Source organism: Lepidochelys kempii, chromosome 3 (genome assembly GCF_965140265.1).
Source record: "Lepidochelys kempii isolate rLepKem1 chromosome 3, rLepKem1.hap2, whole genome shotgun sequence".
NCBI lineage: Eukaryota > Metazoa > Chordata > Testudines > Cheloniidae > Lepidochelys > Lepidochelys kempii.
In genome coordinates, this window is record NC_133258.1 from 127,729,253 (window position 1) to 127,754,761 (window position 25,509).

The following is a 25,509-nucleotide window of genomic DNA, read 5'->3' on the forward strand; positions in this document are numbered from 1 at the left end:
ACATTTAGCACATTAACATCTCACAGCCTCAGCTTGGTGGAAGCTCACATGCCTGCTTCTTTATGGACATTTCCCCTTAAAAGAAGAAGAAAAAAAGATTACAACAAATACACAGATCTGTATGGGGTTCAAAACTCACCAAGCATCCCTTAGATCAGTGGGTCTCAACCTCTCTAGACTATTGTACCCCTTTTCAGGAGTCTGATTTGTCTTGCATATTAAAAAATTGCTGTCTTTCTCATTTTTACCATTTAATTATAAAATAAATTGACTGGAATATAAATATTGTACTTAACATTTCAGTGTATAGAATATAGAGCAGTATAAACAAGTCACTGTATGAAATTTTAGTTTGTACTGACTTCACTAGTATTTTTTATGTAACCTGTTGCAAAACTAGACAAATATCTAGATGAGTTGATGTGCCCCCTGAAAGACCTCTAAATACCACCAGCGGTACATGTATCCCTGGTTGAGAATCACTGCCTTAGATCAGTAACTGCCTTAGATCAGAAATGTTCTTTCACAGAGTTTGGGCCAAGTCCAATTCACTTACTTACTTGAATAGACCCAAAGTAAATGGGAATATTTGAGTGAGTAAGGCAAGTAACAGCTGACCTGCTATAAAGTGCATAAGAATGCCCAAAAGTTATGCTGTGTACTAGAGCTAGGCAACATTTTCTGACAGAATAGTTTTCCATCAGAAAATAGAGTTTCATTGAAATCGAAAGGTTTAATGGGAATGTGTAGACTGACAATTTTTGTTTCAATAATATTGAATAGTTTTGAGATGATAAAACATTTTGTTAAGACTTTATCATTGTGATTCATTTTCTATGGACTTTATTTATAATAAGATTTTATCAAAATATATAAAGTCTAAACAAAGTGAATCTTAGTTATTATATTATGTTTTGACATGACCAAAATGAAACGATTCAATGTTTCTGATTTGAAATTTTTCTAAATTTCCTTTCGACAAGAAATTGCTAACTCGGGACTTCTAATCCAAATTGGAACAACAACAACAACAAAAAAAGTCAACATGTTGGATTCGGTCACAGAATAGAAATTCCTTTGTTTTTGACATGTTCCACTGTGCACTGAACAGTATTTACTTTACAGGCAACTTGGGTTTTTTTGTTTAAAGTGTCTCTGACATTTACTAATCCTGACTGTTGCATCAGAATATCCATTTTATGTTATACTGATGATCTATCCCTTTGAAGAATAAGAATATTAGCCACTATACAGATCTTATTTAATTAATCTCCACAACAACTCTGTCAGGTAGGTAAGCATTATTATCCCTATATTTCAGAAGGAGAATATAGATAGCGAGATCAAAGTGACTTGCCAAAGACCACATAGGAAGTTAGTGGGTACATCCACATAACAAAACAACGAAAAACAAAACAAAACCCACCCACCCAAAACAAAACAAGAACAGTCCTGCAGCAGTTAGTCTCAGAGCCTGGAACAACTGACCTGGGTTTGTGGGGCTTACCCTGTGGGGCTAGAAATTGCAGTCTGGATGTTCAGGCTTGGGCTGCAGCCTGGGCTTTCAGACCCTCCCCCCACTTACAGGGTTTCAAAGCCCAGGCTTCAGCCTGAGCCCCAATGTCTACCCTGCTATTTTTCGCTCCACAGCATGAGCCCCACTAGCCTGAGTCAGTTGATCTGGGCTCTGAGACTCGCTGCTGTGAGTTTTTGTTTTTGGTTTTTTGCTGTGTAGGTGTATCCTGTGACAGAGTGCAGGGGTTGAACATGTAAGCCTACACTCTGATCACTCAGGTATTAATGGGTTCCCCTTGAGAAAGCTGATGGGGTAATCAGGCTGGATGGGATAAGGAGCCAATTAGCCCATCAGCCCAAGGCAGGAAGGAAATGCCAAGGGGAGAGAGGGGACCAGGGCTATTTTAGCTCAGTTACATGGAGGCTTTGGGGGCAAGAGACCTCTGTTACCCTCAGGTCCTGGGATGAGGGCCAAAAGGCACAGTGATGCTGTAAATAGACTATTTATTGTGGAAATTCTGAGGGGAACTTAAAATAAAAGGGTTTGGTGAAGGCACAACCACTGGAACCTGTGAAATTTCTGTGGGGAAGAAGGTGTGGGAGTAACCACGCTCTGTTACATACTCCTTATGAGACCCTGTATTCAAACCAAGGTGCTCCTGACCCAGAGTTCCATGCTCTTTACTTTACTCCTGTTTAAAAATTAAAAAAAAATAAAAAAAATTGAGAAATCTCCAGCACAAATATGCCCTGGTAAAAAGTTTCCCTTCCAGCCTACAAGCAATGGCGTTTAAACAGCTACTGGGTTTTGAGTGTCTCCCCTATGGGGGAAGAGTGCAGTCTCTCACACTGGAGAAGCCTATCTCCCTGCTGCCTCCAGCCTTGTTGCAGTTTGTCTCCCTGCCCACAAGCGATTTTAACAGGTTTCAGGCAGCCCTTAATTGGACTTAGGTGTCCCTAACTGACCTGAAGTAACTCCTTCCCAGCTTGTAGGAAAAAGGGCCTTTAGAATTCTAGGGCTAACACCTGTTTCCCAGACCCTCCTGCCGCTGTCTGGCCTGACTTTGTGACAGTCAGTGACAAATTAATCTGGGCGGATTTGGCTAGTCGGCCATATTCTGCCCTCTTCTCTCACACAGCACAGGTAACACTGAAGAGTTTAACCTCAATACAATTGGAGCTCATGCAAGCATGGCTGCTGAGAGCTCAAGGAAGCAGGCTCCCACCTCTAATCTCCTTGCTACTCCTCATTGGAATAAGGGAAGAGGTGGTGCTTGAGCCCATCCTTAAACTGGTTCCAACCTTGCCCTTCTCCTTCCACTAATGAGTAACTATGGCAGAACTGGGACTGGCCTCTCTCTGCTCAACACAGGCACTTGGTGACCAGGTTTCCCGGTTTCCCAGCTGCACTCCATTCTGAAAACATGCTATAGCATTGAGTAGGGTTAAAAACAATTGGGTTTTACATGTGGGTATGTGTACTGTTTCTTTAAATCTGTAACAAGCAAGAAGGGGCTAAGGAAGGTTCTAGGCAGAAGCTGTACAGTGAAGAACAGAGGCAGAATAGCTGTAGGGATGATGCTGCTTTCCTTATTTCTAATGCATTTTCTTGTTCAGTGTTAGAAGAAAGCGATTCAGATTATATTTTTACTACTGTCACAGGACAGTCTATTGAAATTAAATAACATTCTTTAGAAATTAAATGGGTTTCTATGGAAATTACTTTGAAAACCTGCTGTATCATTCCATTGATTGGGGTTCAGTCTTTATTAAGTTGTAGAAGATATTTGCATGAGGGATCACTGGAAGCTCAAGGAAATGGAAAAGTGACCCAACGTTTTTCATGTTGCTGTCCCAGAAGAAGGCAGTGGCAAGGATTGTTAGCATGTGCAGAGAGCAATGGATGTTGGAATCAGAATTCAGAAAATGGATAACACGGTGTGATGGTATTGGCATGTCTAGGAGTATTTTTGTGGGGTGGGAGTGGAGATCTGAGTTACTACAGAGAATTTTTTCCTTGGTATCTGGCTGGTGAATCTTGCCCACATGCTCAGGGTTCAGCTGATCGCCATATTTGGGGTCGGGAAGGAATTTTCCTCCAGGGCAGATTGGAAGAGGCCCAGGGTTTTTTCTCCTTCCTCTGTAGCATGGGGCACGGGTCACTTAATGGAGGATTCTCTGCACCTTGAAGTCTTTAAACCATGATTTGAGGACTTCAATAGCTCAGACATAGGTGAGAGGTTTATTGCAGGAGTGGGTGGGTGAGATTCTGTGGCCTGCGTTGTGCAGGAGGTCAAACTAGATGATCATAATGGTCCCTTCTGACCTTAAAGTCTCTGTGTCTATGACATTTTAATTGTTGTTTACTTCTTCCTAAACTACATTTGGGCTCTCTCTGTACTGGTGTTTGTTTGTTTGTTTTTTGGTAGCTATGCCAGTGCCGGATATGCAGCTGCAGTGTAAATTGGCAGAAGTTACCAGGTCAAGTCACACCAGTGCAGAGCATCTGCATTTGGGGTTTACACTGGTGTAACTACCAATCTAGACAAGCCCTTGGCTTTCTTCATACCTTACAGCACCATTGGGGGAGCCTCGGAAAAGGAGAGAAGGAGGTTATAGCCATTTGCTTGTTCAGTGCCCCAGCCGCCTTGCCTGAGGGATCAGGTAAACCTGTTCCTCACTATTAGAAGTATATAGCAACTTCCATTATTTCAAAATGAGTGGTGCTGGTGGAGAAACAATACCCATGATGAGAAGCTGTGTTTGCAATCAGATATATAATATCCAGAGATTATAATAAATCCCTCTACATGTTAATTTTGACAAGCTTTGAGCTGTTTGCTTCTTGTCTGATCGTGGGGGGGTCAACCTAATGCATTGCATCTAGCACCAGCTGTGGTGGTGATCAGCTGTAGGGTCATAAGTAATTTAATGCATTACAGAAAAACAAGCGGGGATGTTGGTAAAGGAATAGAATGAAAGATGGACCTGAGTCAGAAAAAGTCTGAACCTCTTTGAACTTGGCAGCCTAAACCCATCTCTACGAAATGCACCCAAAGCATCCTCTGAAAGATACTGGAATGACTCCACTTCATCCATCCTCCTGCCCTCAGATACAAATGTTTTACTTATTAAACAGCATCTGATCAAAATCCCTGCAGATATAAATGGATGCAGCATCACAGAAGTTAATGGAGTTGAGCCTGTTTATGCCGGTGGTGAATTTGGCTCATTGTGTTTAAAATAATCAACTGTGCCGGAGAGTAGGTTTATGGATAACTGCCCTTCTTCCACTGGGATTAGCAGCAGCACTTGTGCTGGAATTGTTGCGGCTCTGGTTCCACTGCTTGAAATATGAACTCTGTGGTATCCATTGACATATACAGCCTCTTAAAAGAGGGTTCGCAAAAAGAAAAGGGGGACTTGTGGCACCTTAGAGACTAACCAATTTATTTGAGCATAAGCTTTCGTGAGCTCACGAAAGCTTATGCTCAAATAAATTGGTTAGTCTCTAAGGTGCCACAAGTACTCCTTTTCTTTTTGCGAATACAGACTAACACGGCTGTTATTCTGAAACCTGTTAAAAGAGGGTTGGACTGAATAGCTGAAGAAGTGACATGGATTGCTCCCTCCCTAGAATGTCAAAAACAAGTCACTGCCCATGGCATTATAGGGAAGTACTTATCTTTATTTTTGGAGACTATAGGAATTGTAGGTGAGTACCGATCCCTGAATTTTGGGATGATGGCATACTGGCAATTCTGGCTCACTTAGGCCGACTTTTGACCAACTGCCACTCCCTAAGTATTCATTAGGCTGACACCTGAGGAAGGAAGGGGTGAGGGTGCAGCCTCCATCCTGAAGTGTTCCTACAGATAGAAAGGGACAAAGAACTACAGGGAGGCACAAGCAGCATCAGTGACTTAGAATGAAATTGTGGGGAAGAGGAAGGAAAACCAGGAAGTGCAAAGTTGTCATTTACTTAAATGGTTAATTAGACTTTTCTGAGCCTGAAAAGAAAAAAAAAAAATCCAGGCTGATTTTGGATTTAAGGACTGAACTGGTCTTTGTCCTATCTGGACTGGTTCACCCTTTCCTAGCTCAGATCTGATAATTGTCACACATAGCAGAGACTACTACATTTTCTATTCTCCTGCCCCAATCCTTGGAGCTCTGGCATGAGCAGGCAAAGGGCATCTTTCAAGTCTTCCTCAGAGTCATTGAAGCCCTCTTGCTTTTGTGCTGTCTCCAGCCACTTTACTGAGAGAAGGAATGGCATAACGCAGGCCATTTCTTCCCCCAGGGAATTTCCATTCCCAACCATTCCCTGCCAGGTAACACACATTCAAACATTTCCACTCCCTTCTATGCAAATGCATATTTCTTCAAAGAATTTGTTTCCCCAGTCAGGAAGGAGCAATTTCCCACTGCTGATATTAGAATTCTTGCCACTTCACAGATTCTACTTAAGCAAAAGATGAAGGTTAACACCAACTCCTTTGTGAGCCGCATGTCTACCTAAGTGACATTATAGGGCATGAAGTTGCCAATTCCCTCACATAGGGCACTACTATATATTTTGATCTCACTAGGCACACAAGACCCTCTAATGCTGGCCCTGAGTCTAAGCATCGATGTGAGGGTCAAATTTTGTCTATCTCTACCACAAAACAGATGCAGTTGCGGTCTTCATTGTTACCAAGAAGAACATCTCCTGCTGCAGAGCCCAGAATCGCCACACTAGATCAAGAGTTTGAAACGTTAGCTAGCAACTAGCCTGCTAATGTTTTTAATGCTGTTATAACAACAGCGATGTTCCAGCTGCTGTGTTTAAGGGCAAACACAGACACGCTTGCAAAAAGCTGTGTGTCTCTGTGTGCCTGAAGAAATAGTTAATCTAGTCACACAATGGGGTGTTTTAAATGAGAGAAACACATGGCTCTGCTGATCTGCAAGTAAATTCTTGTGTAAATCCTGTAAAGTTCTTCTTAGAGAAAACTTGGACAGGCTGGGCCTGCTCTGTACCACCCATATGTGATAATAAACCTATTCTGTTCAAGACTTTTCCTGGCTAGAAGTCAGTATAAGCCACCCCTCCAGAACACTAGCTTATAGTGACAATAGAAGCTCTTTCTAGTTTGTTATATTCCCTATACATTACTGAAGCTACTGTAACTGCCGTATTTCTTACCATATCAGACAGACATGAGGCAGCATCTGCTATTAGGCTTCCTTGCAGCAAAGATTTTGTATCAGACTCTGGACAACCCCCTGAGGGATGTTCAGGGGGACAAAGAGAAATATTTAATTGGCCAGAATGTAATTAGAGTGCACAGGCCTTGCTCCCTACCGGTATCCCCATAGACCGGGAGAGGGAAGGGGAGGTTGGGACCCTGGTCCAGCGCTTTCCACACCACCTAGACACGGAGTGAGGAGTGCTCTTCACTGTCTCCCAGGCTGGCTGGCTGGCTGACTACTCCAGCCAAGTGTGTGTACCGTGAGAGCCCCAGGAGGGATTCTGGCTAAGTAAGGCACAGATCCTTCTGGGGACTATGGTACAACTACAGTGTAGACTCCTGTGTGCCCCCTTCCAACAGCCCTCAGGAAACAGCAGAAGCTTGCCCTTGTGTGAAGGTTGATGGTGACTGCAAGAGGTTTGAGGCCCCCCTGGGAAACAGGCCACCTCCGTTTGAAATGCCAGAGTTCTACTCCCTCTACCCGAAGAACATTCTCCAACCTGGGGAAGATGATCTGTGGATAGGTTACTGGCCTGGGACTGGAAACATTTGGACTTCTCTTCCCAGCTCTGCTACAGACTAAGTGATTTCCCAAGGTCACATATCATCTCTCTAGGAGAGTCGTTGGCTAAGTCTACACCACAGACCTTACAGCGACACACAGGTGAACTGCAGCTGCACCACTGTAAGGTCTCCTGTGTAGCTGCTCTATGTCAACGGGAGAGAGCTCTCCTGCCGGCATAATGAAACCATCCCAGTGAGCAGCGGTAGTACCCCTGACTGACAGAAGTGCTAGAGTAGTTATAGCCTGTGAGCCCTTGACATAAGGCAATACTCATCATGTGGCAAATCATTCAGCAAAGCTTGTACTCTGGAAACCCATCTCTTGTGGATGGGTGAAAAGAGAGGGTTAGGCTGTTTGCTTCCCTACGCAGCCCGCCCTTTTTTGGGATCATCTCTCTGGAGAAGGGCTGCCAGTTCCAGTGTGGAGTCTCCCAGGATGGCACTGTGATGCAGAGATCAACACACTGTGATGCAGGTTGGGTATTACATATGTGGCCACCCAGGTTTGTAGTTACCCATCTCCTAATTTCTTTGGGCTAGTCCATCTCTACCATAAATATAAACAACAATAGCTTTGCTATTACAGAGCTGAGCCAATAATAACTTTTATGTTTATAATCCTCTCTTTAGTTTCATTTTGAGCAGAAAGAAGAGCAAATCCAGTTCTGTCTTGCTGAGGCATATCAGGAAATCTGCCTAAAAAGAAATCCTCTTGATTAGATTACAAGTTATTAGTTTAAACATGCCCCACCTCCAGCAGTTTGTGAAACAGGGTTTAAATTAATGGCAGTCACATAACAATGGTCAAAAATTCATCATCAGAAGTAGGCTTTTTATCTTTAACTAAAAATCCAGGGTGAGTAAAAATTGTTAGCTGGTGTCAGTCACGCGTTCAAGTCAGCAGGAGGTCTGGGAGTCTGTTTTGAGAAGGCAATTCTGTTCCTCCTTGCAGGGCTAACATTTTAGTTTAGAAAGAGGCAATATACCATAGTGACAGGGAAACAATACGACAATCAGGTGTGCAAAGACCCTGCTCCTGCTCCCACAGAAGTCAATGGGCCACAGGATGAACCCCCAAAGCTCTAAGAGCTGAGGCCCTAGCACTTTTTCCCTCCCTCCATCAAGTTCAGAGTAATAACTGCTTCTCCTGAGCGAACCACAGAAAGCTGATGAACTGTTTTACTTGGAACAAATGTGCAAAGACTGGCAGAAAGAAAAGGAAGATTAAGGGAAACAAAGTTAGAAGAAAAAAAAGAGAAAGGAAAGCAAGAAAGCAGTTAATTAGCTGGTCTACCCAAGTCCATTCTGCAGAGCACCCCTTTCCAGTGCTTAACATAGTCTGAAAAAATGAGGGGGTGAGAGAGTCTGAGCTTTGGTAAGACACTCTTTAATTTTTTGGTGGGATGAGAGGGTGGGGTCTGAATGTGCAACCCATGCCACAGCCCCCCACCCCATACACCCTTTAAGCACTGCCTTTACTATATTTCCCTTGAATGTGAGAGCCAGGCTCAGAACTGCACTGCAGGTGCTCCCCATACTTTCTGCTTCTCAGTCTGAGCACTGATTGCAGTTGTAGAAAGCTTGAACCACTGACTTTAGAAATGTTCCTTCCTGAACAAAAGAAACAGGGGGCAAGATGTCAAAGGCTGGTTGTGGGTGCAGGTTAAACACATTTGCTTGATCTTCTGCTGGGAGTACAAAACCTGTATTTCTGCACACAAAGGAGCATTGGCACCATGACTGGAGCACAAACACTGGCTGTCCACATGCAAAGGGTACATATGCACTTTTCTGGAGCATAACACAAACATTAGTCTTTGAAAATTTGCCCTATGTTTTGATAATTTATTTATTGAGTTAAAAAGTTGTTTGTTAATCCCTTTTACACGGTCCAGAGTGACACCCAGTGGTACAATATCAGGCTGCAGCTTGACTGGGGATAGCTAAGCAGTCATTTCTACACAGCAAAGTAAAACTCATGGTATGGAGTCAGATATCTATACTCCAGTAACACCCCTGCATCAGGCCTGTATCAGCTAATTTGGGCTCACATGGCTATAAAACTACAGTGGCGATGTTCGGGGTTGCGCTGGAGCCCGGGCTCTCAGACCCCATGACGGGGGAGGTTCCCAGAGCCTGAGCTCCAGCCCAAGCCTGAACGGCAATGTTATTGCTCCACAGCCCGAGCCCCAGTTAGCTGATACAGGCCAGCCCGGTGTGTTTTATTGTAGTGTAGACACACCCTCAGAGCCTGCATCAATTGACTCAGGCTTGGGCTGCGGGACTAAAAATGTCCAGAGACGTTTCTGGTTGGGCTGGAGCCCAGGCTCCAAGACCCTCTGCTCTCACTGGGTTTCAGATCCTGAGCTCCAGCCTGAGTGGGAATGTCTACATTCCTATTTTTAGCTGTGCAGCCCATGCCCCATGAGCCTGAATCAATTTACCTGGACTCTGGAACTTGGCACTGGGCGTTTTTCTTTGCAGTTTAGACATACTCAGAGACTACAGTTTCCAGCATTCACCAAGTGACATGAGCCAGATTAATACAATAGCAGATTAAAGTAAAATGGTACACTGGGCTAGATCCTCAACTGGTGTAAATCGGCATAGTTTCATTGAAGTCAAAGCTGTGCAGGGAGCAAATAACAACAAGAGAAAAAGTCTGGCACACCTAGCAAGCAGCAAACCAATTAAAGGCAAAGAGCATAATAAAAGGGCCCGATATCTGCTCTTGGTTACACTTATGCTAAATTGTTAAGTAAATGGACCATATAAGACAACAATGAGAGGTTTTTCGCAGGAGTGGGTGGGTGAGATTCTGTGGCCTGCGTTGTGCAGGAGGTCGGACTAGATGATCATAATGGTCCCTTCTGACCTTAATATCTATGAATCTATGAAAAACAATGTGTTCTAGATGGGGCTACACCTTAAATCCATATTGCACACATATAACCATTAACATTGGCAAGTCAAGCACGCAAAGGTTAGGAAATGCCAGAATTAAGGTTGACTGTTTAACCTTATGACACAGTCTTTAATTACCTGATCATGATCATGTACTGTTTTTTCCACAGGACCCTGCCTGAGATGTAATGCATATTTATAGCGGAGCTGATTGGAAAACGGAATTTCTGTCCACGGGAAATTCTAATATTTTAAAATTTATTTTTGTCCTCAATTGAAAGGAACAGTCAAAATCTTGAAATATTTTGGAGAACAAAATGTTCCAAAATACATTGATTCAGAAACATTGAGGTGTTTTGTATCAATGCTGAAGCATTGTAATGTTAATATTAATATTGTGTCTATATATTCTTATAAAACATAACATTTAAATGATATAATATAAAAGTAAAAATGCAACAATAGTTAAAACTAAGCAAATAATCAGAAGGAAACACTACATTTTTAATCATTTCAAAACTTTTCAGATTAAAACTGCATCAAAATCAACACATTCCCACAAAACATAGATTTTGAGAAAAAAAGCAATTTCCAACTAAATCCATTCCACCAACATTTTGACCAGCTCTACTTTATAGTAACATAATTTTTAGTGATACACACAAGAGATCTAGCCACCCTATTAATCTAAAAATACATCTGTATGTGCCCTGACATCTCTGAACCAACAAAGGAAATTCTGCATTGTTAAAAATACCATTGGAACAAAGACAGTATATCTGTCATAGTCCAGTGTGGAAGACAAGCTATTGGAATGCGGGATAAACCCCCATATGAGGACCACCACAATAGAGGGAAGAATCTTGGAATAATTTGGTTTCAGAGTAGCACCCGTGTTAGTCTGTATCCGCAAAAAGAAAAGGAGGACTTGTGGCACCTTAGAGACTAACAAATTTGTTTGAGCACAAGCTTTCGTGAGCTACAGCTCACTGCATCTGATGAAGTGAGCTGTAGCTCACGAAAGCTTATGCTCAAATAAATTTGTTAGTCTCTAAGGTGCCACAAGTCCTCCTTTTACTTTTTTTGGAATAATTTGGGGTTCTGTGAATTTTGTTTGCCATCCTGGACTCTTAATGAGAGTTGAGGAAGCATATTTTAGTTATAGTATTAAAAATAAATGTGAGAAATCCATTTTCCAAAATACAAAATACAGTTATAGAGCAGCAGAGGAAGGAAAGAAATAGGAGGCATAGGATGGGGGGAAAAATACAGGTTTTCAGGTAAGATTTGAAATGTTCAGACCTGGAGGTATATGCAGTATGGGCTCAAATTTACAAACACTTAAGGCATTTAGGTACCTATATTCACAATGGGCCATATCCTTGGGTGTGTTGGAGCAGCCCATGTCGCACCTGGGAGAAGGGGTGGCCTTCTGTCTCCTTCCTACACATCCCACTACATACAATATGATAGCCAGGAGCCAGTTTGGTCCCCAGTGCAGGACAAGTCATCCGTAGGGCTTCTCTAATGTGCACTGGCAGTAACCACAGCCATTCTGCTGTCCCACAATTGCTGGAGCAGAGAGTGTGTTTTAGCCATGGTCTTTTCTGTACCCAACCCACTCCCTGCACTGGGGGAGCCAGGACTAAAGTCTAGGTAGCAATTAATGCTCAGTGATAAAAATAAGACAGTGAAAATCTCTTAGGTACTTATATCCCCTCCCGCCCATTACTGTGGTATCATCTGCTCATATAACTTAAGCATTGAGGACTCTCAGATCTTTGCTAAAAGTGATTTGCAAAATAAAAATTAGGTTTGCACACTACTTAAAATAGAGTACAAGAAGACGACCTGCACATTATTTTAAATGGCTGTTTTTCCTGTCTATTTCTAGATGAGAAATTCTGGTCTTGTCTACCATTATTCTTAGAAGACTCTATGGATGACTAAAAAACTAGCATGTTTATGACATTAGGGAAATCATATAAGTGAAACCTGAGTAACAGATGGGAAGTAATTTTCTTACTCTTAAATTCTTCTTGTTAACACCTATTCAAGTTAAACAGTTGAGAGAAATGCTCTCTTTGTTAAAGATTCAGCACTTTCAACCCTTTAACAGAGATTGAGAAAATGCCCACTCATCTTCTCAGAATTATCTAAAAAGTCCTCTAGCAAAAACAGAGAAGGTGAAACATGACATTCCTATGTTACTAAGACTAAAAAACATCCTAAATCAGCAAAAATTGGCATCCAGTTTTTAAATTTGTGCTCCGCTGGTCACCGTTAATGCTTTTCTTTCTCTAAAGGTGTCTAGAATGAAATTTAGAAGTGACTTAAAAACTGGAGCTGTATTTTTTTTTAAATAAAAACATTAATTGCCAGTAGGGCCACCTTATTTCAGACAGATATTCACAGTCTTGGAAGATGACTGGGTTGGCAAATCTAGAAACTTAACATCTGGTAGCCTCAAGCTGCAGTCTTCGCTGTTCATTTTCTTCTTTGTGTATTGATTGCCCTCAGAAGGGGCTTTCTGCTAAACATCTTTAGCCTGAAGGCATGAGTCTTTGTTTTGTTAAGTTTTTGGCAGCTTGGCAGCAGCTGGATGCCCATATTTTAAACACATTTGTCCTTTCTTCAGCTCTACAGAATGCATTTTAATTATATATAGTTTCACATCAGCCCCAGGACGTTGCCGGCTAATGCAGTGGCAACTCTGTAGCTGCCTGTGTAGCAAGACAAAGGCTGTTGTATTTTCAACGTGTTTATGTCTTTCTTAAAGACCTTTTCATCCCAGAGAAGAACTGTGCAGTGTTTGGGAAAATAAACACATCATCAGAAAAAAGGTGCAAATTTTTAGCAGTGAGGGTACTTAAGCGTTTGGACAAGGTATCAAGGGTTGTTGTGGATTCTCTGTCACTGGAAATTTTTAAATCAAGATTGGATGTTTTTCTAAAAGATATGATCTAGTTCAAACAGGAACTAATTGAGAGAAGTTCTATGGCCTATGGTGTGGTGTTTGAGAGCTGAATCTGGGCATTCCCCCTTTTCCCTTGATCCCAAATAAGCTGCTCCACATAAGCGCTGCAAAAATACAGATTAGCAGGTGGGCTGATGATATGGCTAGGCCTGTTCTTTGTTGTATGCTCTATTTCACAAAACTGCAGGGCAAAGTTGTTCCAGGTGCTGCTAAATGAGTCCATCATAGCTTGTCCAGGTTCCTTCTACGCACTGTGGACCACTCCCAGCCTGAAGGGGGTTCTGAAATGGCAGCTGAGAGATCCTGGCAATCTGGACCCTTCAGGCCCTATCAAGGGGCTGCACGGAGCTGTGGAAGCCTGTAGGTAGTGTGGACACACAGTGTCTCAGCTCATATGGTAATTGCCTCAAGCAGGTCCCTTCCAATGAAAAATGCCAATTAAGAGGAGGCACCCTGGCCTCTTCTGTGTGTGGGGAAATCTTACCAGCTCCTACAGAAAAATGAGCAGGAAACTCTACATTTCTTCTCCCTCATGTGAGATGAACCTGCCTATATGAGGTATAAAACCTTCATTCCTATTTTTTTTCCATTCAGTCTGTAATCCTCATTTATTTTTTCTTCCTCCAAGGGAGACACTATTCTATATATGGGTGAATCAAACAAAAGGAGCCTGATTCTCTTTTTGATAAAGACTTCTTATTGTAACTTATACTGACCGAACTAGAGTGATCAAAAGCACCTAGAACAAGCAGCTCTCTCAGAGGCTACGGCAATCTTCCTCCCATTAAAGTTAAGGAAAGACGCACTCATTTCAGTGAAAACTTGACCAGAGGCTGAATCAGCATAACAGACTTCTCTCAGTCCCATAGAAACACAAAAATATAGTTTTGCAAAGTTCAGAAATGTTAACGTTCATTATTTGGAGGAAATGAAGATGGCATAAGAACATAAGAAAGGTCCATCTAGCCCAGTATCCGGTCTTCTGACAGTGGCCAATGCCAGGTGCCCCAGAGGGAATGAACAGAACAGGCAGTCATCTAGTGATCCATCCCCTGTCGCTCATTCCCAGCTTCTGGCAAACATGATGGATATGGGACCAGTATCAATCAATTCAGAAGTGAATTGGGTGGAAATACTATCTGCTAAAGAGTACAAATTATAAAGTGCCCTTCAAACATTATGTTGCCATCAAGTCCTTCAGAATGGTTTCCACAGCTGTAGCGTCCCAGAACATTAAAATTTTCTCGCTTTACATCACTTTCAGTTTTGTTGAAAACACTGTTGTTGCCCGAATTCATAGATTTTAAGGCCAGAAGTCTGACCTGTATATCACAGCCCATTACATTTCACTCAGTTATTCCTGTATTAAGCCCAATAATTTGTGTTGGGCCAAATCATGTCTTCCAGAAAAGCATCTAGTGTTGATCTGCAAAAAATCATGAGATGGAGAATTCACAACTTCCCCATTGGTAGCTTGTTCCAAAGGTTAATGTATCTCACTATTAAAAAATTGTGCCTTTATTTCTAATTTGACTTCAGCTTCTAGCTATTAGTTCTTGTTGCACCTTTTTCCACTAGATTAGAGAGCCCTTTAATACCCAGGCTTTAGGGGTTTGGAGGAGCAAATGGCAGCAGAGGTTGAGGAGTGGGAAGGGCTCAGGGCAGCAGGTACCTGCTGAGGAGCTCAGCGTGAGGAAGCAAGAAGCTGGGGAGCAGGTACCTGCCAGGGCTGAGGAGTGGTGATGGCTGGAAGGGGAGAGGATGACTTGGGAGAGCAGAAACTTTGGGAAGAGGAACTAAATGGGGCTTGAGGCAAAGGAGGAAGGGGATGGGAGCAGGTACTGACTGGGAGCAGCGAGCCAAGAGAGATCAGGAGGGAGGGAGGGAAAGCAGGAGCCAGAGTAGGGAAGGCTGTGGGGGGCAAGGAACCATGTGGCAGATACACCTGGGGTGCCCCAGAAATTTTTCAGACAATCAGATAGTATGAACTAGCAGGCATCAGCATGAAACTTCTAGACAATGGACAGAAAGCTAGCAGGAGAAGGAAATCAAAACTCATGTCTGATAAGATATTGCATATTGTAAACTTCAGTCTGAAAAAATATAGTTCAAAAGTAGATGGCAAATGTTGGAGTTGTGATTCAACAGAAAATTTTTGGGCTCAAAACAAGAGTCACTGGGTGAAATTCTATTATCTGTGTTATATAGGAGATCAGACTAAGTGACCTAATGGTCCCTTCTGGCCTATATATATATATATATATTGAAGCAAGGAGAATTTGACTCATTTAGAGCTGTGTGAATAATTGATTTTTCAGTTCACTGGCAGTTCTGGAAAAAAAAATTGGGGTCAAGCTGAAACCAAAATTTTTCAGAATTTTCAGTGAATCAAAAAGATTGACCCAAAATGAATTTTTTCTAACTAATCATTCTGCTTGACCCAAAATGAAACATTTTGTTTCAATTTCTGGCATCTTTAACCATTTTGTTTAAGCAAACAACAATTTTTGTGGTGGGCAGGGAGAAGGTTTTGCTCTCTGAATTGCAGCATCATCTCCACTGAATGCAGTCTCCTTCAATTTAACTACACCAGAAGAAAGAGCACAAATATTATGGCTGAACTTAAATAAATAATAATTTTACCTAGCTCTCTCATTAGTAGATCTCAAAGTGTTTTACGAAGGAAGTCCGTATCATTGCCCCATGTTACAGATGGGGAAACTGAGGCATAAAGCAGTAAAGTGACTTACCCAAGGTCACCCAGCAGGCTAGCAGTAGAGGTAGGAATGGAACCCAGGTCTCTTGAGTCCCAGTCTCAATTCAGTAGGCCACACTGCCTCGCCAACTTTCAGTATGTAACATTAAAGCAAGCTAAACATTTACTTGCACAAGTTATTGAACAACAGCACAAACACTAATCATTATCTTCTGCACTGTAGACCAAGAAAGTCACAGCTATGCATTTTAACAAAGGTAAAAATCTGGATTCTCCAACATGATGGAAAACAATGACTAGATAGATACTGAATGTAATGCTAAAAAGGCAAACCAATCAACCAGAAATACCTACCCACACAACAGAAACCAATCTATATTAGTGCAATGCTATGGTTATGAATTTAAATGCACCTGGGTTGGGAAATGAACGGACAGTTTTAATGGTATCATAGTAACATGAAATAACCTACATCATACAAACAAGGGGAGATGTTTTTAGGGCCAAAATTGAAGTCAGTCACCCTATTCCCATTGATTTTCAACAGGAGATGGGCACTTAACTTTCCTTTGTGCTTTGAAAATCTTCCCCTTAAATCTACCTTCAATCAGCTTAAATAGTCATGAAGAAGATTAGATATTCTTTTTAGGTGCTTGTGCTGTGCCAATCAACAGGGTATCTGAACACCTTCCAGAATCTATATATAATAAAACAGTAAGACATGTATCTATATATGCCAATACTCCTAGATCATTGTGATATCAGAGGTAACTCACCCAATCACCATCCTTACTGTACAGGTAGTTTGCATGCACCAATTTCTTTGGTTGTTACAGAATCAAAGAAGTGTAGCTGTAGAAGAGATCTTGAGAGGTCATTAAGTCCAGCCCCCTGTGCTGAGGCAGGACCAAGGAAACCTTAGTCTTAGATTTTCTTCTCATGGTACCTTACCTACCAGTTCTCTGAGTTTATTAAAAAGTTTGCTTTTTTGAAGTCCATTGTCCTTATTCTGCTGTGCTCACTCCTTCCTTTCCTTAGGATCAAGAAATCTATCATTTCATGATCACTTAGTTTCATCCAAATTGCCTTCCACCTTCAGATTCACTATCAATTCCTCCCTATTGGTCAGAATCAAGTCTACACTGACTGTCTCCCAGTTACTTCCTCCATTTTCCAAAACAAAAGAAGTTATCCCCAATACATTTCAAGAACTTATTGGAAATTGTGTTTTGCCATTTTACTTTTCCAGTAGATGTCTGGGTAGTTAAAGTCCTCCACTACTACCAAGTCTTATGTTTTGTCTGTTTCTGTTATTTGTTCTAGAAATGCCTCATCCACATCCACTTCCTGATTTGGTGGTCTATAGTAGACCCCTACCATGACATCACCCCCTATTTTTTTTTAACTCCTTTTATCTTTAAGGAGAGACTTTCAACTGGTCTGCCCCTTACCTCCTTATTGACCTTAGAACAAGTGTATGTATTCTTGATAAATAATGGAACACCTCTTTCCTTTTTATACTGCCTGAGCTTCCTGAACAAGTTATACCCTTCTATGCCAATATTCCAGTCATGAGACTTATCCCATCAAGTATGGGACAGTGTTGTGAGGGACGCTACATAGATGGTGGACTTCTTGTTTCAACTGCCACAGTTCTTCACCACCACCCACACAACAACACAGCTAGCACACTCAAAAACTTCAGACACACATAGCCCTGCACCAGAGCACATACACCTCATTTGTCACCTGCACAAATCAACACACACACAGAAAATCAACTAATATCTCCCATAACCATCCACACTCAAACCAAAACAAAATTCCCTTGTGACAGATATTGCATAGGACCATTGTAGTCAATTTATGAATGGTTTATGTATGATTGTGTTTTACTCCATGGGGGAGGGTCACCACAGCTTCTCCAGGAACTACGAACAGTGAGGGACAATTACCCTGGGAATGGTAAACAACTCCTGAGAAGCATAACCCCAGGGGTGTTTGCATATACTGATTCAAACTGGGTTTTCCAGAGACTCAAACTAAAAAAGGGCTTTTAGTATGAAAAGCTGAGCTTGAACTGACACAGGGTCTTTTAATTCAGAAAACAGACAAGACCTTCTGTCCCAGGGGGTCCCCAACCCTTGTGGAAGGGTTGGAAAGACTTTGGCTTCCTAGGACCCCCCCAGACTGATGGGTGAGTTCTGGTAAGCTTTTATCATGTGCATAGGAACTTTTATTGTTTTCGATATTTTTTCTGTAATGGTTTTACCCTAGAAATAAATGTACTTTGCTTTGTGAAGGCTGGTTGGTAACTAGTATGAACTGTTGTAGCCCCAGAGAAAGGTTAATCTCACATACTGGACCCTGGTCAGACCTACTGAGGGACTGCAAGCCTAAAACCCTGATCTGGAGGAAGAGAGATGCAGGTCCCCACCTAAGAGGTGGCAGCTGGAAACCTGAAACTTTAAATGGGTGCCCTCTGCCCTCAAAAAAGGCTCAAAAGTAGGGGGTGTGAAATGTGACCCTCACTGAAAGTGGTCAGGCAGGGGTATGGGCGAGGGATTCCCCTTCCAGACATCTTCCCTTTCTTCTGCAACTCCAGCCTGTGCAGCCAGTCCCTTCTTTTGCAGGTCAGCCCTCAGGCCCAGTCATACATCCACCCCTTTCAGAGTATACAGGAAGAAAAGTTCAATAACTGAGTAGTTGTTTGGTGCCCATAAGGGCTTTCTCCTCAGGTCTAGGACTTGGGGTCTGGACCCTTGTGTAGTCAGGGTCTTCCCCAGATGCATTCTCTGCCGAAAGGTAGACTCTTATAGTTGTTCCACCTTTAGGGGCTGGTGGGGAGCCCAGGCCCACCCTCTCCACCGGGCTCTGATCCAGGGTTGAATGGTAAGCAGCTAAGTTCTGCACTTGGAAATGTTAAAGAGGTGCCTCCCTGGATCACTTCCTACTGGAATTCCCCCCACAGGTTAAATGAAAGAATTGAACGAAAAATAAAGTTTCTGACCTTCTCAAATAGTCACCAGTCTCTCCTCTGCAGGCTTGGGCAGGACTGTGTAGTCAGGTCTAAGGCTACAAGAGCTCCTGGCCTGTTATTTCCCCAGACTTCAGGTCTGCTCCCTTCCCTTGCTTACCTCCCACTGAGTTGCTCTGCTTCCTCTTTTAAACTCCACCGCCAGCTTGTGCAGGCTTTGTAGGTGCAGCTGGGTGGGGCTGCCTGGGCCCAGAGCTGCTCCTTAGCCACTTCTTCTCCTGTGTGAGGTTTGTATACCTGTGCAGTTAGTGCTGACACTGTGACACCCCCCAGCACAACCCCCTCGACACAAATCAACACAACCACCAATACTACAACACAAGCAGCACACACAATAACCCCAAACACACACAGCCCCTTCCTGCAGCACACACACCTAGTTCATCACTCGCACAAATCAACACACATCTCCCAGCACGCTTTCCCAAGTCATCTGTTTAAGGCTTCTAGAGCTGCCTGCCAGTGGAGTCAAGCAGCTTGGAGAGCCACCTGGGCATCGAGTCTAGAACCTTCCAGCCCCACCACATCCCTGACCAGCTGCCAGATGGAAAGCAATGCCAACAGTTGCTTGGCTGAGTTGCACGCACATCAACCTGAGCTTTGTTAAAACTACCAAGGTGTGGAAGGGGTGATGCCTGAAATCGTCATACTTACCAAAGATTTGAGTGGCAAAGCTGCAGCTCATCAGTAGTTATTAATAAACGAGGTGGCTAATACTAGTCTGGTTAGGTTTTCTTTCCTCACCTGAGGAGAAAAAATTAAGGTGTATTTTTTATTATATATTTTTAATATAAGTGGTATGCCAAACAGCACAATGTATAAAATAACATATCAATAGAGCACTGGCCTTAGGTGGTGTCAATGTGTGTTACTCTTTTGAAGCCAATGTAGTGGTTCCCTTTTACACCATCTGAGAATCTGGTCTTACATATTTTCATTACTATAGTAATGATACTAAAACCCCACACCTTAACTCTGCCCCTTTAGCAGAGGAAAGGAGAGAAACCTTTTACCTATGTTAGTCACCTAGTTTATTTGTAACATTGGCAGTTGCTCAGATAGCAGGGTGATGGGTGCAGTATAGGAACCTAAATAGAATTCACAAACAAAAAAAAACCTCATTTAATGTTAGTTAAGGTTGTTCTCATAATTAAACTAAAGCATAAAAAATTAGAAAATACAAAGTTAAGGATTAAAAGGTTTCAAAGTCAAGCATATTCAGGTTAGGAAATGAAAGTTAGCTTGGCAACCTTAATTCACCCTCCCTCCCTCCTGTATGTATACATTATGATACAGCCTTTAATTATACAATCCCATATTATTATTTACACAAACCCCTGCTTCATTCAGTGCCCAGGACAAACTCCTCTGGGGATGGATAAGAGCTGTGTAGTGAAAGAGTGTGTTGTCTGTAAGTCTCCTGCCTAAATTGCTGCAGAAGTTGTAAAGTTTGCGGTGAATGAGACAGGGGATTGCAGGAAGAGAAAGGACAGTTTTGTGGTTAGGGCAGGTGAATGCTGCCTTGAAGACTCAGATTCTATCACTGCCTCTGCCACCAAGTTCCTGAGTGATGCTGGGTAACTCACACCAAACTTTTTTCATAGGTAGTTCCTTCTGCATGCAATTAAAGGCTGTATCATAATACACACGAACAAGGGGAGCAAATTAAGGTTCCAAGGGCAATGTTTAATTCTGGAAGTTCCTAATTTGAGAGTGCTTTACTGTGTAATCCTTTTTAATCCTTGATTTTGGATTTTTAATGGTTTGGTTTACTGATGAGAGCAACCTTAACTAACCTTAACCTTTACTGTTAAACAAAAGTTTGTGAATTTCCTTATTTTTTGACTGAAAGAAAATGTTTTATATATGTGCTATTTAAATAAAGCATTTACATATCTGTTGTCTTCAGTGTATATTTTGATACCATTATTATCTATGTGAAGCTCCATATGTCACCACTCAGTGCCATACAGAGCAATACGTTGAACAGTATTACAGGATGCTCCTGTTTGTTCAAATGGCCTGGGGCCATCCAAAACTTTTGGATAACCAGGTGTTCAGATAAATGGAAGTGCTAGAGAATTAAGTGCTGGAAGCCAGAGGCAGTAGGAGGAGGGTGTGGGGCCAAGCTGTGCTTTGCTCCTGCATGCTGCAGTGACTCTGGCTCCCTGAGGTGCTGCACGGACAGAGCCTGAGGGGAGGAAGGGAGTGAGGAGGGTGGGGGAAAGAAAGAAGGAGACAGGGGGAGTAACCACAGGACCCTCCTCAGTGCTTCTTAGGTGCTTCCCAGCCCTGCCTAGGACATCCATATAATCACTATGCTGTAGTCAAAGGGGATACAATTCAGTCCTTCTGTTCAAAAGCATAGGTCTTATGACATGGGTGAGTAATTTTAATTCCAGCCAGTAGAGGGCAGTGGTACTGCACAAGTCCAGCTTCCCATTGGCGATGAGTGCACCTGCTCCTGGTGTAGAGGGGAACCCCTTTATAGGTTCTAATTCTTCAGAGGAGCTGATTTTCTAATATTCCTTTAAAAACTGCCATGCCTTATGCTTTCCTGTCCATTCTCTTATCTCTGTGATTCTGAGGAACAGAGAATGATATTTTGGAATCTCTTTTAAAGCAAGAAATGTGCAAAAATAATTGGAGTTAGCCTTTCACAGTATATTTATCACTAGATGATAAAACTAAAATGTATGTTGGTATTTTTAAAAATAAAAAAATTCATTGGTGCAAAAATGCACCTGTAATTATTATTTATCTGTAATACTGTAGGGCCTGGGAGCCCTGTAAGGAAGCATTTCCTCACACAATGCAGTCAATCTGGAGAACTCATTGCTAGGGGATTTCATGAAGGCCAAAAGTATAACTGGGTTAAAAAAAGAACTAGATAAGTTCATGGAGGATAGGTCCATCAATGGCTATTAGCCAATTTGGTCAGGGATACAACGTCATGCTCTGGGTGTCCCGAAACCTCTGACTGCCAGAAGCTGGGACTTGAGGACAGGAGATGGATCACTCAATAATTGCCCTGTTCTGTTCATTCCCTCTGAAGCATCTGGCACTGGCCACTGTTGGAAGACAGGATACCGGGCTAGATGGACCATTGGTCTGATCCAGGATGGTCACATTTACATACTTAGTTCTCAAAGTCCGTTGAACTCCATAACTTTTAGTAGCAGCCAGTAATCTATAAAACCACTTTGGCAAACAGGTACTACTATCCATTGTTTTTCAGAAAAAGTTCCATGTAAAGCTAAAGGTGCATTCTCACGCTGGGTTATTATGTTTGCATTCATAAACTGAACTATATCAAGTGCAACCACCAGCTAACATGAAGGCAGATTGGAAAACTACGGGAAAGTAAGAAAACACAATAGGAAAACTAGGTGCTTCAGCCAGAAAACTCTGATAAGATTTCAGATGTTTATTTTATTGACCATGGGACTGAAACCTGTTGTAATGCCTCTTAGGATGCAATGTGCTTTTTCAGCTTTGCCTACTCTAGAGAAATTGGCCAGTGTAAAAGCTGATTTGACTGCCTTGAACACTTGTAAAACACTTTTGTCCAGGTGTAACACTGACAGACCCCGGTCGTGGGTGGGCAGGATTGAACCTGGGACCTCAATGCATGAGCCTCTACCACATGAGCTAAAAGCCAACTTCCTGTTGGTTAAGGCTGTAGAGCAGAACCATTCTTCTCTCTCTCTAAGCAGTCTCGGTGCCACTAGATGGGACAGAACACCACGCCCAGGAGGTGTGTGGGTTACACAGGCACACAAGGACTCCAGCTGGTTTACAAGCATTCCAAGAATGAGCTGTAGACAACTAGGCTTTCCGCAGGTGTAAGAACTGGTTCAGTCTAAACTGGGTGGGTGCCAGTGTAGATGTAAACTATCTGAACTAGTTCCCTTGCTACTACTGTAACACAGTGCGGCAGTAGCCTTTGAAAATCTCTCAGAATACACTGCTTCTGGGAGCTGAGCCGGGGACAGTGAGCTAAGAACTCTGAAGTCAGCGTATCTGAAATTGCTTAAGCCAGTGCCAGTGTGATCATGGTCAAAACTTACATCAATTCAGCCTGGTTAGTGTGGACACATTAACTGGACTGGTTTAAGCGAAACGTTTCAAACTGGTTCATTTCTCTAGTGTAGGCCCAGCATAAATGACACATTATTAACTGGTCAGAATCCAAAAGTCAAATGCAAAGGCCTTGACAACACAGTGGAAGTTTACCAAATCTGGTTCAGTTGTTGGAGATTTAACTATATCAGTTATAAGAACTGTTTTGTTCACTGGAGCGGGGTCTACTTTGAGGCTCCAAAAAGAGTTTGAAATTTTTTGGACGGTTCCCCAATGCAGACTAGGTCCTATTCACATTGGTGAGTACTTACTCATGTGAACTGCCCTGCTAACCCATTGATGCTATGTGTAAGAGTAAGTGCTCACCAAAAGTATGGGTTCCACAATCAAGTCCTCAACATTTACCATAGTAATACAGGTCTCAATTAGAAGGCTGTATACAAGGCTTAAAGTTGGCTGTATCAGATAGATTTGCAGTCTCAGTTTAAATAAAATAAATAAATAATGAAAGGAGCTTTGAGGTATGTCTGAGAGGGGCTGTGTGCAGGTTCATTGGTAAATCTGGAACAGCAGTTTCTGAATGGCCGAGTCCAGCACTTACCATTCACATCACACAACCAAATGAACTTAGTGGAGTTGTTCCAAGGTAATAGTGCAGAACTTGGCCCGCTGTGTGTACATAGGACAGAACACACATACACATGTCCTCTATAATGTGTGCAGAAGAAGGCCAACTGCTCACAGCAAAAGCCAAAAGGCAGACCCACTGCAGAACTTGGTTAAGGCAGAAAGCCCTCTCTAATCAAGCAATAATGTGAACAGCCACAACTTGACGCAGATTGGGTTCAGAAAGACCAAATCAATGCTCATTTAGTCCACACTAAACCTTCCTTTTCCCTCAGAGAGGCCCAGGGTGTCTCTCTCATTCACCAAGTTTTCAAAGAGTTTGTAAAGTCCTAGAGTTGCCTGAAAAACAACCCAAGATTTTTCCCGCAAGAAATTTTGAACAAAAAAAATCTTAATATTATTTTGTTTGGGGTTATTTTAAAGATAAAAGCTGAAATGATGTAACACTTCAAGTAAGAACAAAAAAAAGTTGGATTTTATAAATTCCTGGAAAAGAATTCAGTTTTAGTGAAACCATAAACTTTCTACGAATTATCAATCAGCTTTGCGCACTGAGTTCTGGGAAAACCTCTGCATGTTCAAATTCCATTTGAAATGGACATAAATAATCAGGAACTTGGGAAATGATTGATTGCTGATCATATCCACATGCTATGAAGGAGGAAATGATATTTTGTTAGTTATTGTCTTGAAAAGACATTGTGTTAAGAAAATGCTAACTTGTATTGTAAACTGTGACAAGTTTACTTCAAAGGCTGGAGGCTAGGTTGGTCTATGGGTTTTTGGCGGATTTCACAATCTTTCAGCAGATGTCACTCACAGAGGTAGCTTTGACACCCTGGATGGAGAAAGAAAGTTTTTACTGTTAGAAGGCCAAGAGCTTTTTACCACATAAGCAACAAGATCAAACACACAAGGGTGGTTAATATCTAACATCTTTTTATTTACTTTCTCTTATGTAAACTGCCTATAAACACTTTTTTTTTTTTTTAGTTTAACATAAGTTGAACTTGTATTGCCTTATCTCTTTTGGGGATTTTACAAGCTGACATTCTTGAAATGAACATTTCTCTCTCCTCATGAAAAAGCATGTGACAACCTGTATACCATTTTAGGGCATAGGGGCCTTTCTTCTGGAAGTGTACCCTTGAGAGCACAAGTGGGACAAACCATCTAAGGGCTCAATCCTGCAAATACTTAAGCCTGGTTTAACATGTGAGTAGTCCTACTGACTTCAACAGGAGCACACCACTGTAAGGACCCTGGGCGGGGACGCGGTGGAGCTGGGTGGGCCCGCATCCCTGCTGTCATGTCACCCTTGAGGTGGCAATACTCCCCCTCCTTAGGCCAAGAGGCCTGCATTTGTCTGTTGCCCAGAGCCAGGATGATAGACTGGGGGGCATTCGCCCCTGCCGGTGCCCTAGACTGTTCGCTGGGTGCTTAACCCCTGCCAGCACCCCATAGACTGTGGGTGGTGCTCGCCCCCGTTAAAGGACCAGAGCACTAGATTGCAAGGCGCCCCACCCTGTCCAAGGGACTGGGCTCCTCAACTGTCCCTAACTATTGTACCCCACTTGAGGGCTGGAACTCTAGACTGTTTGGGCCCTGGAATTGCTGGCTGCTCTCCACTGACTGAGAGCTGAGACTGCTAACTTTCCCACTTTGATATACTGCTACTCCAGGGACATGACAGAAAAGAGGTGTGGCCTCCCTTGGAGATTGGCAGAGAGGGACGGCCACATGCCCCTACGCACCTACACTTCATAAAGCAAAGTATATTTATTTTAGGACAAAAACATTACAGAAAAAACATACCATAAAGCAAGAAAAGGCCTAACTGCATACTAAG